Source organism: Schistocerca serialis, chromosome 5, assembly GCF_023864345.2.
Source record: "Schistocerca serialis cubense isolate TAMUIC-IGC-003099 chromosome 5, iqSchSeri2.2, whole genome shotgun sequence".
NCBI lineage: Eukaryota > Metazoa > Arthropoda > Insecta > Orthoptera > Acrididae > Schistocerca > Schistocerca serialis.
In genome coordinates, this window is record NC_064642.1 from 703395428 (window position 1) to 703408247 (window position 12820).

The 12820-nt window shown below is 43.6% G+C and overlaps 1 pseudogene; it reads left to right on the forward strand.

Moving 5' to 3' along the window:
- The first annotated feature begins 4923 nt into the window (after nucleotides 1-4923).
- LOC126482890 (5S ribosomal RNA) lies at nucleotides 4924-5041 on the forward strand (annotated as a pseudogene).
- Nucleotides 5042-12820: the final 7779 nt, after the last annotated feature.

The following is a 12820-nucleotide window of genomic DNA, read 5'->3' on the forward strand; positions in this document are numbered from 1 at the left end:
GTTAATTGCAGCTGCGAAATACTTGGTGCAAATCTACATGCGTGCCACACCTGTTTTACTGTACAACAATGAAAGACTGCAACTACAAAGGAAATTCTCTCTATAATTATGCGCTAACAATAAACAATAGCTACACTAATTACACAAACTACAAGAAAAAAAATCGGAAGATTCCAGTGAGGTATCCTGGCAGGGTCGCCATATGAAACGTCCCCTTCTTAAAAATTTATATACGACTATGCTTAAACAGACACAATATTTTTAGCGCAACGCAATCTGACTTTCAAAAATCCCTACCAAAAAATGGCCCTGACTAACATTAACCTATGCATTTCACAAATCGCTTACCTCACAAAAATCTTGGTTACTCGAACTACTGCAATACAGCAGGTGCCACTCCTGCCAGCAAAATAAAAGATTCAAACTATGGAAGGCACTAACTACTGATAGGGATAGTTAGCAAATGAAAGATATTAATAGAGAACAAACAATTTATTTACCTTAATACCATCAAAAGTCATAATATATATAGGAGTTCATAACATCCATTTTTACAAATATCAAAACTCCGCCATTTCTCTCTCCACATCCAACACTGCTGGTGGCTCACCTCCAACTGCGCAACGCTATGCGCTGTTCACATCCAGCTGCCGCTGCCCAACACTACAATGGCAGACAACAATGCAAACTAGCCACAGACTGCACACAGCACACCCAGTGATTTTCATACAGAGCGCTATGTAACGTTGCCAATAAGAAAACGTAAACAGCCTACTTACAACCTTACTGTCGCTCGCCACTATGCCCGAAAACCAGGGGTGATGGTCTGGGGCAGGATCTTTTTGACTGGCGTCACCGACACCCTTACAGCACAATGGTACGTCGACGACATTCTAAGCTGTGTTTTGTTGCTCTCCATGGCAAGCCAGCCTGGGCTTATATTTGAGCAAGATAATGCCCTCCTGCATACAGCGAGAGTTTCTGCTGCTTGTCTTCATGCTTGTCAAATCCTACCTTGGTCAGAGGGTCTCCGGATCTCCCCCCAATTGAGAAACTTTGGAGCATTATGGGCTCGGGACTAGAACAAGCTCGGGGTTTTGACGATCTAAGGCATCAGTTGGACTTAATTTGGCACGATACCCCTCTGAAGAATACCCAACAACTCTATAGATCAATGTGAAACCGAATAACTGCTTGCATAGGGGCCAGAGGTGGACCAATGCGTCACTGGCTTGCTCAATTTGCGAAGTCCCTTGTCTTGAATGAATCATCCATTTTTAAATAGGTAATCATTTATTTGTCTGTACATGTAAATCACATCTACAGATTTCCGTCGCATTCGTATAATTATTTCGTGGTGTGTCGCTCTTAACGTGTACAACGACAGACTGCGATGCTGGTGACGGAAGAAGTGCTTCGGATCACACCTTTCTCCAAAGGAGATGACCCTAAAGCTTTCCCATGTTGACCCAACTACACCGTCAATGTTACGATTGCTGTCTTCGCAATATCATCGTGATTAAATTGTGAATTGATGTAAATGTGTCGCCTGTCCGGATGAAATTTTCTGAGTGGCGATGGCATCTTCCATCAGTATAATTGTTTGTGTCATAAGGCCATAATTGTGTTAAATTAGTTCAAGATACTGAATTCACGCTGATGTCTTAGCCCACCACTTCGACTGCTCTGTACCCGGTGGAACACATCTGGCATGTTATCGGACATCAGCTTTTGCACCCACAAACTGCAGTCCCAAAATTTATGGGAAATACTTGACATGTACAGAGATATCTGCTGCCACATACTTGCTGAAGAATACTAACGACTTGTCGAATCAGTGCAGTACAGAACAGTTGCTGTATCGCGTTGGTAAGGTGGAGCAACATGCTATTAAGCGGGATATCATCATGGTTTGGCTCATATCAGAATATCAGACAGCGAAAATGTCCAGGAAGAATGTAACAACTCCAGTTCCAAGTAAGGTAGGTGTTGACAGGTTTGAATGCTATCGAACCATCTGTTTAATAAGTCACGGTTATAAATTACAGACGCGAACTCATTGTAGGAGAATGGAAACAAATGCTAGGAGTGGGCCACAAGCATAATTAGTTTGGAGAAACACTCATATAAATACTGGTACTACGACTTATCTTAGAATATAGACTGAAGAGAGGGAAATCTACATTTCTTGTAGCTGTACATTCAGAAAAATATTGACTGCATTGTACGCTTTGAAGTACTAAAGGCAGCAGGGATAAAGCACAGGGAACGAAAGGATATTGACAGTTTTTGCAAAAACCGCACTGTTGTTATAAGTTTCCAATAAGATGAATGGGAGGCGGGAGTTGAGAAGGTAATGAGACAGTCACAGGCTCTCCCCCCAAACTATTCAAACTGTACATTAAGAAAAGAGTAACGGAAACCAAAGAGAATTTGAGAAAGGGAAAAAAATGAAAAGTTTGAGACCTGTCGTAGACATGATAGTTCCATCGCTGACGGTAAAAGTTTTAGAAACTGAGTGGACAGAATAGATAATAGGGTCTAGCTTGAAAAGAAGTTATAAGATGAACATCAACAAATTTAAAAATGCGTATGGGAGTGTAGTAAAACTAAGTAAGGTGATCCTGACGGATTTAGATTAGGAAATGAGACACTAAAAACTATAGAAGACTGTTTCAGAAGACTGTTTCTATTAGATCAGCAGGAAAAGTAATGATGACCAAAGTAGAGAGCAGACTCCCGATTAAATGCGTTTCTGAAAAAGAGAAATTTTTTGTGTAAATTAAATTTCAGTATTAGTACGTCTTTTGTAGAAGTATTTGTCGGAAGTATGGTCTTACATGGTAGTGAAACGTGAATGACAAACAAAATAGACAGAAAAGGAATAGAAACTTTTGAAGTGTGGTAGTACAGAAGAATGCTAAAAATTAGATGGATAGGTCGAAAAAGTAGCAGAGGATCTGTCAATTTCATGTAAACACACCATTTCAAAGCCACCATCAGCTTGTACAGTGCCTTGATGACAACTTGGGTCCATGGCTTCGTAGGGTCCGTGCCACTCTCGAACCCTACCATCAGGTCTCACCAGCTGAAATCGGGACTCATCTGACTAGGCGACGGTTTTCCAGTCCTCTGGGGTCTAACGTCCAACGATATGGTCACTAGCCAAGAGGAGGTGCTGCAGCGACGTCGTGCTGTTAGCAAAGGCACTCGCATCGGTCATCAGCTACCATAGAACAGTAAAGTCAGATTTTGCCGCACTGTCCTAAAAAATAAGTTCGTCGTATATCCCACATTTATTTCTGCAATTATTTCGAGCGTTGTGTCTGTTAGCACTAACAAATCTACACAAACACCGCTGCTCACGGTCGTTAAGAGAAAGCTGTCTGCCACTGCGTTTACCGTGGTGAGAGGTAATACCTGAACTTTGATTTTTCCGGGACACTCTTCACACTGTGGATCTCTGAATACTTAATTCCCCAACGATTTCCGAAATGGAATGTCTCATGCGTGTAGCTCATCTACGAGGGTTGCCCAGAAAGTAAATCACCATTTTTTTTCTCTCAGCCGAAAACAATGCTACGGATGCGAAACGTTACTTATGTATTATTTGAAGTCTCCTGAGTGAGAACAGTGAGTTTCCGTCACTTCCGACACATAACGTAGCTGCAGAACAGTTTCAAAATGGAGTCTGTGGGTGATGTACGTTACAAATGACGTGCTGCCATTGAATTTCTCTCTGCAGAGAAAGAAACTATGGGGAATATTCACAAACGCTTGTACGAAGTCTATGGAGCACCTGCTGTCGACTGAAGTACAGTTAGTCACTGGGCACGGAGGCTGAGGTCATCAGAACGCGGTTCTGCGGGGCTCCACCATTTGTAGCGGTCGGGGAGCCCATCCACGGCTGCCGCACCTGAAATTTTGCAGCGAGCATCCACTTGTTTGGGCTATTAAAGGATGCCGTTCGTGGAAGACATTTTGAGGACGATGAGGAGGTGATTCAGACAGTGAAGCACTGGCTCCGCCACCAGGACTAGGATTGGTACCGGCAGGGCATACACGCCCTTGTTTCGCGCTGGAGGAACGCCACAGAACGGGATGGAGATTACATCGACAAATAGGGTGTGTGGATAAAACATAATTCTTGAGTGTGTGTAATTCTCAGTATGTTCAGTACAGAATTGATGAAGAAAAAACATGCGTTGCATTACTTTCTGGGCAACGCTAGTACCATTCCACGTCCGAAGTCTGTTAATTCACGCCGTGCGGCCATTTGATGTCCAGAACCGTCCCACACGAATCACGTGAGTACAAATGACAGCTCCGCCAATGCACTGCCTTTTTAATCATGTCTACGCGATACTACCACCATCTGTATATGTGCATATCGCTTCCCATGAGTTTTGTCACCTCTGTATAAAATACTAAGACAACAGTTTCCAGCAGGATGTATCATTGGCGCAATGGATGGAACGAGAGTAGATACCAGCTATGTTCGGCTGTCTGGACGGGGAAGGCTGGGATAGTACTGTGATGAAAGGAACAGTGCTAAAAGCAAAATCACTCATTTGCAAAACTAAATGGGTAGCGAAAGTGTGGCCGCTAAGGAAAATGAAGGGGGTGTGAATGGAGATAAATTATTGTTAAAAAATACCAGACTAAAATAGACTGGAGGAACATGAAAAGGAAACCGACTGAATAAAGCTAAAAAGTTGACAACTTGAAATATCGTAACAAAAAGTTGGCCAGGTGCGTGTAGGGCTCGCGCACTGATGGATCCGTACAAACTTAATTATGCATATAGATCCGTTTCGGGAATCGATGTTTTCGATCATTGTTTTCTTTTATCGATATGAATCCTGGCAAGATGTCGGTGCCAGGGATTCCAGTATTTTCGAGAATATTTTAATTTCAGTAACTGTCAACGGCCTTCCCGCAGTGGTAACACCGGTTCCCATCAGATCACCGAAGTTAAGCGCTGTATGGCTGGGCTAGCTCTTGGATGGGTGACCATCCGGTCTGCCGAGCGCTGTTGGCAAGTGGGGTGCACTCAGCCCTTGTGAGGCTAACTGAACAGCTACTTGATTGAGAAGTAGCGGTTCTGGTCTCGGAAACTGACATACGGTCGGGAGAGCGGTGTGCTGACCACATGCCCCTCCATATCTGCATCCAGTGACGCCCGTGGGCTAAGGATTACACGGCGGCGCCGGCCGAAGTGGCCGTGCGGTTAAAGGCGCTGCAGTCTGGAACCGCAAGACCGCTACGGTCGCAGGTTCGAATCCTGATTCGGGCATGGATGTTTGTGATGTCCTTAGGTTAGTTAGGTTTAACTAGTTCTAAGTTCTAGGGGACTAATGACCTCAGCAGTTGAGTCCCATCGTGCTCAGAGCCATTTGAACCATTTTTTGACACGGCGGCCGGTCGGTACCGTCGGTACCGTTGGGCCTTCATGGCCTGTTCTGGAGGAGTTTAGTTTAGTTTAGTTTTAATTTCATTAACATAAGTGTGACGCAATGTAATGCAAGCACGAAGCTACAATAATTACAATAATCAGTAAATCTTCATTCAGGCTCACTGGGTCGCAATGGTAAAAGTCAAACATCAGACATGGAATGACGTTATTACTCATTTGACGGATGCCGAATTTATCCAGCATCGGGTATCCAGGAGCACGTAGATACGGCGTTTCAAGTTGTACGTGAAACAAACATTCGCAGACTAATGACTTTGCGAGTATCAACATAAGTGACCGTACCTTTTGACTGCATTGACTAAGAGGCTAGCGTTTATTATAAAGCCAAGGAGCCCTAAACCTTGGTATGTGACATAAATTTCGACTTGATACGTCCACCCGTTCCTGAGAAAAAGGGGTCTTTGCAGGCGGACGGACAGACAGACAATCTGATAACAAATGATTTTTTCCTGGCAGATTTACAGTTTTCGGATTTTTTCCTTTGATTGTACTGTGAAAACATCCTTTTTGCCAAATTTCATGATTGAGGCCAATGGGAAGTACGCTATAGGTTTTGTTGTGTAAGGCGGCGAATATTAAAATATATGACATAAATGACCGTATCTCTGACTACACTGACTTAGAAGCTTCAATATTTTACACGGCCGAAGGACCATAGACCTCAGTGTGTGGCACAAATTTCAACTTGATGCGTCTACCCATTGCTTAGAAAAAGAGTTTTTAGCACTTGGACAGACAGAGGGAGAGACGATAACAGAGCTATCCTATAAGAGCTCCGTTTTTACCTTTTGAGGCACGGAACATTAATAAAGACAAAATGTAGATCTCGTATTGACAGCAGAAAGAAGAGGAATCTAAAGGGGAAGAAAGTGTAAAGAAGAAGGAATACTATAAATACTACATAAACATGCATCGCGTTCTAAGACAGTCTGCAACAGTGAGGTTTATAGATTCATACAAGTAATGAAGATAAATCAGAATGGGAACTAGTACATAGACCTGCAGATATAGCGACACGTTGCAGAATGATGCTTGCTAGCAGTCACGGGCAACACCGGAAGCTGGAATGTAGTAGTATGGGAACACGGCCCCAATCACCCCTGCTCCTGCCCTTGCCACTGAATTTATGGCGCCCCAGCCAGCCATGATGTTGACGCCCGACGCGTTTACAAGCAGGCCGGGACGTCCTGTCCAGAATACAGGGTGAGTCACCTAACGTTACGGCTGGATATATTTCGTAAACCACATCAAATACTGACGAACCGATTCCATAGACCGAACGTGTGGAGAGGGGCTAGTGTAATTGGTTAATACAAACCATAAAAAATGCACGGAAGTATGTTTTTTAACACGAACCTACGTTTTTTTAAATGGAACCACGTTAGTTTTGTTAGCACATCTGAACATATAAACAAATATGTAATCAATGCCGTTTGTTGCATTGTAAAATGTTAATTACATCCGGAGATATTGTAACCTAAAGTTGACGCTTGAAACCTCCGATGTTCAGTTGCGTGTTGTAACAAACACGGTCCACGGTCGGCGAGCAGCATCTGCAGGGACATGTTTACGATGACGACCGTGTTTACGAGTGTGGCTGTAGTGCACTGTTGTGGTTTGGTCTAGCTGTCGCAGTGTCCGCATGTAGCGCTTGCTGCTATTGTTATTCTGCATTCGTCTCCGCACGCAGACCATCTGTAGTACACCGTGTTACCAGACGTCTGTGATAGTGTAGTGTTGTAGGAACTGTGACCATGGTGTATTCGAACTCTGAAAAGGCGGAGATGATACTCATCTATGGCGAGTGTCGATGAAATGCAGCTGAAGCCTGCAGGGTGTATGCAGAACGGTACCCGGACAGAGAGCATCCAACGTGCCTCACATTGCAAAACATCTACCGCCAATTGTATGCAACAGACATGGTCGTAGCACGCAGACGGGTCCGTAACAGGCCCGTCACAGGAGAAGCGGGTGCAGTTGGTGTGTTAGCTGCTGTTGCCATGAACCCACACATGAGTACACGGGACATTGCGAGAGCCGGTGGACTGAGTCAAAGAAGTGTCATGCGCATACTGCATCGTCACCGCTTTCACCCGTTTCATGTGTCGCTACATCAGCAATTACATGGTGATGACTTTAATCATCGAGTGCAATTCTGTCTATGGGCATTAACAGAGAATGCGTTGCAGTTCTACCTGTTTACCGATGAAACGGGTTTCACAAACCACGGGGCAGTAAATCTACGGTACATGCATTACTGGTCCGTGGACAATCCTCGCTGGCTCAGACAGGTAGAGCGACAGCGACCGTGGACTGTAAATGTATGGTGCGGAATCATTGGCGACCACCTCATTGGTCCTCACTTCATTGCAGGGGCCCAAACAGCTGCAACATACATCGCCTTTCTACAGAATGATCTGCCAACGTTACTCGAAAATGTCCCACTGGAAACGCGTCGACGTATGTGGTATCAGCATGATGGTGCACCTGCACATTCCGCAATTAACACTAGGCTGACCCTTGACAGGACGTTCGACGGGCGTTTCATGGGACGTGGAGGACGCATAAATTGGCCAGCCCGTTCTCCTGATCTTACACCTCTGGACTTCTTTCTGTGGGGTACGTTAAAGGAGAATGTGTACCGTGATGTGCCTACAACCCCAGAGGATACGAAACAACGTATTGTGGCAGCCTGCGGCGACATTACACTAGATGCACTGCGGCGTGTACGACATTCATTACGCCAGAGATTGCAATTGTGTGCAGCAAATGATGGCCACCACATTGAACATCTATTGGCCTGACATGTCGGGACACACTCTATTCCACTCCGTCACTGAAAACGGAAACCACGTGTGTACGTGTACCTCACCCCTCATGGTAATGTACATGTGCGTCAGTGAGAAAGACCAGTAAAAAGGTGTTAGCATGTGGACGTAATGTGCTGTTCCAGTCTCTTCTGTACCTAAGGTCCATCACCGTTCCCTTTGGATCCCTACGTAATTCGGTGCTCTCCGATACACACGATCGAACAGCGGAGGAGTGGTACTCAAGCGTCAACTTTAGGTTACAATATCTCCGGATGTAATTAACATTTTACAATGCAACAAACGGCACTGATTACGTATTTGTTTATATGTTCAGATGTGCTAACAAAACTAACGGGGTCCCATTTTAAAAAAACGTAGGTTTGTATCAAAAAACATACTTCCGTGCATTTTTTATGGTTTTTGTTAATCAATTACACTAGCCCCTCTCCTCACGTTCGGCCTGTGGAATCGATTCTTCAGTATTTGATGTGGTTTACGAAATATATCCAGCGGTAATGTTAGGTGACTCACCCTGCATATGAAAATGACGAGAGAGGGTGTGCCACGTCTTCAGGTCTATAACTTCCCTGATATTATCAATGCGTGTGCACTGCCGTTATGCACGATTAGTATAATCTAGTGACGTGTTTTTACATTAATCATTACTTGCGAAAGACATACTACTTTCCACAATGATATTTGAGTCGTCCAACAACACTAGTGTCGGAAAGTACACTAAAAATAAAAATAAAAACAAGGGAGCCTCACAAAGGAATTATCTGAATGGGACAGAAATCGGTAGATGTGATGTGCATGTATAGATATACAAATGATTACAGATTCAGAGAAACTGGGTGATTATTTCCAGAGATGGAGTTTCGCAAGTTGAGCAATTCAACAATGGCGCGTTAGGTAGTCAGAATCCCGATTTGGTGGGAGGACTCTGCCCGTAATACTTTAAACGTTCTCAATTGGCGAGAGATACGACGTCCTTGCTGGCAAAGGTAGGGTTTGGCAAACACGAAGACAAGCAATAGGAACTCTCGTCGTGCGCGGGCGGGCATTATCTTGCTAAAATGTAGAAGCACTGTGGGTTGCCACGAAGGGCAACCAAACGGGATGCGGAGTATCAACGACGCACCGCTGTGCTGTAAGAGAGCCAAGGATGACAACCAAAGGGGACCTTCCATGAAAAGAAATGTCACTCCTGGTTCTCGGCTGTATGGTGGCCGACAGTCAGGTTGGTTTCCCACCACTGTCTGGGACGTCTCCAGACACTTATTCGCCCGTCCTAGGGGCTCACTTCGAAACAAGACTCATCACTGAAGACAATTCTACTCCAGTCAATGAGATTCCATGGCGAAGAGGTGTCCGGAGGCGCCCAAGACAGCTGTGGGATATCAAGCCGACTGTTTCCCGCCATACGCTCCTGTAACCAAGAGTGATGATACGGGGTACCATTTCTTTTCATAGTAGGACTCATTTGGTTGTCAACCGCGGCACCATTATAACACAGCGGTACGTCGATGATATTCTACGCCCCTTTTTATTACACTTGATGGTAAGCCGTCCTGGGCTTACATTCCAGCAAAATGATGGCCGGCTGCACACGGTGACAGTTTGTACTGCTTGCCGAACCCCATCTTGGCCAGAAAGGTCGTCGGATCTCTCGCCAAACGAGACAATTTGGAGCATTGTGTTTTAGGGTCCTACAAGCAGCTTGGAATTTTGGCGATCCAACGCGCTACATTATGGTTAAATGATGATGGCGTCTTGAGTAAAATATTCGCAGACGCAATAGCCCCCAATCGGATCTCAGGAGGATGTTGACATCAGGAGAAACAAAAATGGTATTCTGCGGATCGGAGCGTGGAATGTTACATCCCTTAATTCGGCAGGTAGGTTAAAAATTTAAAAAGAGACATAGATTGGATGAAGTTAGATATAGTAGGAATTGGTAAAGTTCAGAGGCAGGAGGAACTGGACTTCTGGTTGGGTAAATACAGGGTTCTAAATACGAAATCAGTGTTAATACAGAAGTAGGTTTAATAACGAATAAAAGTACTGAAATGCGGGTAAGCTACTACGAACATAGTGAACGCATTACTGTAGCCAAGATAGATACGTAGCCCACACACACCACAGTAGTACAAGTTTACATACCAACTAGCTCCGCAGATGATGAAGAGGGTGAAATATATGACGAGATAAAGGTATTCAGATAGTTAAGGGAGACAAAAATTTAATTGTGATGGGGGAATGGTATTCGATAGTAGGAAACGATAGAGAAGGAAAATAGTAGCGGAATATGGCCTGCGGAAAAGGAATGGAAGAGCAAGTCGAATGGTGGAATTTTGCACAAAGCATAATTTAATCATCGCTAACACTTAGTTTCAGAATCATAAAAGAAGTATGTATGAATGGATGAGACCCGGAGACACCGAAAAGTTTCAGATCGGTTATATAACACTATGACAGAGATTTGGGAACAAGATTTTAACTTGTAAGACATTTCCAGGGGCAGATGTGGGCTCTATGACTGCAGTTTATTGCTTATGAACTGTAGATTAAAATTGAAGAAATTGTAAATGGTAGGAAATGAAGGAAATGGGACTTGGATAAGTTCAAAGAACCAGAGGTTGCTGAGAGTTTCTGAGGGAGCATTAAGCAACGGTTGACTAAAACTGGGGAAAGGAGTAAAGAATAAGTCGAATGGGTAGCTTTAAGATATGAAATAGTGAAGGCAGCAGAGGATCAAATAAGTAAAAAGACAAGGCCCAGTGGAAGTCCTTCGTTAATACGATAGATATTGTATTTAATAGACGAAAGGAGAAAATATAAAAATGTAGCAAATGAAGCAAGAGAAAGGGAAGACAAACGTTTAGAAAATCAGATTGACAGGAAGTGCAAAATGGTTCAGCAGGAAAGGCTAGAGGACAATGTAAGGGTTTAATAGAATAACAAGTTTGTTTGCGTGGCCATCCTCCACAGCAAGCATAGAAATATTTGTTTTGTAAATAAAAACCGTCTCTTCTTGCTGCACTGCATATTTCACTATGGAGAAGATAGATACCACCCACAGGAAAATTAAAGAGAAGCAGGTGCATGAATATCGACCTCAGTTCGAAAACCAGTCCTAAGCAAAGAAGGGGAAGTTGGAAGTTGGAAGGTGGAAGGAGTATATTCTACAGAAGGTCTACACAATGGAGATAAACTTGAAGGCAATATTATAGACAGGAAAGGGGACGTAGATGAAGAAGAGATGGGAGATATGATACTCCGAGAAGAATCTGACGGGCCTCTCAAAGATTTAAGTCGAAACAAGACCCGGGAGTTGACGAAATTCCGTCAGAACTACTTATGGCCTTGGGAAACCTAAGCATGACAAAATTCTTTCGTCTGGTATTGAGGATGTATGAGACAGGCGAAATTCCTTCAGACATAAAAAAGACTGTAGTGATTCCAATTCAAAAGAAATCAGTTGCTGACAGGTGTGAAAATTACAGAACTATCGGTTTAATAAGTCATGGTTGCAAAATACTAACATCAATTCTTCACATAAGAAAGGAAAAACTGCTGGAACCAGACATCGGGGAAGATCAGTTTGGATTCAGAAAAAATGCAGGGACATGCGAGGCAACACAGACTCTACCACTTATCTTAGAAGAAATGGGAAGGAAAGGCAAACCTACGTTATGGCATTTGTACACTTAGAGCAAGCTTTTGACAATTTACACTGGAATCCCCTCTTTGAAATTCTGAAGATACAACGAGTAAAATACAAGGAGCGAAAGGGTATTTACTATTTTTACACAAACCTGACGCTGGGGGCATGAAAGTGGTTAAGAAAAGAGTGAGACAGGGTGGTAGCCTATCCGCAAAGTTGTTCAATCCTGCAGGAGAGCTTCTGTAAAGTTTGGAAGGTAGGAGAAGAGGTACTGGCAGAAGTAAAGCTGTGAGGACGGGGCCTGAGTCGTGCTTGGGTAGCTCAGTTGGTAGAGCACTTGCCCGCGAAAGGCAAAGGTACCGAGTTCGAGTCTCGGTCCGGCACACCGTTTTAATCTGCCAGGAAGTTTCATATCAGCGCACGCTCCGCTGTAGAGTGAAAATTTCGTTCTAGAATCGACAGTAACTTGAAAGGAGGATGTAAGATGAACATCAACAAAAGCAAAACAAGATTAATGGAACGAAGTTGAAGTAAATCAGGTGATGCTGAGGGAATATGATTAGGAAACGAGCCACTAAAAGTAGTAGGTGAGTTTTGCTAATCGGCAACAAAATAATAGTAAAAGATGATGACCGTAGTAAAGAGGATATTAAATGTAGGCTGAGAATGGCAAGAAACCATTTATGAAGAAGAGCAATTTATTAACATCGAATATATTTAATTGTTAGAAAATCTTTTCTGAAAGTATTTGTCTGGAGTGTAGCCATGGATGGCAGTAAAACAAGGACGATTAACAGTTTAGGCAAAAAGAGAATAGAAGCTTTCGAAGCGTGCTGCTATAGAAGAGTGTTAAGATTAGATGGGTAG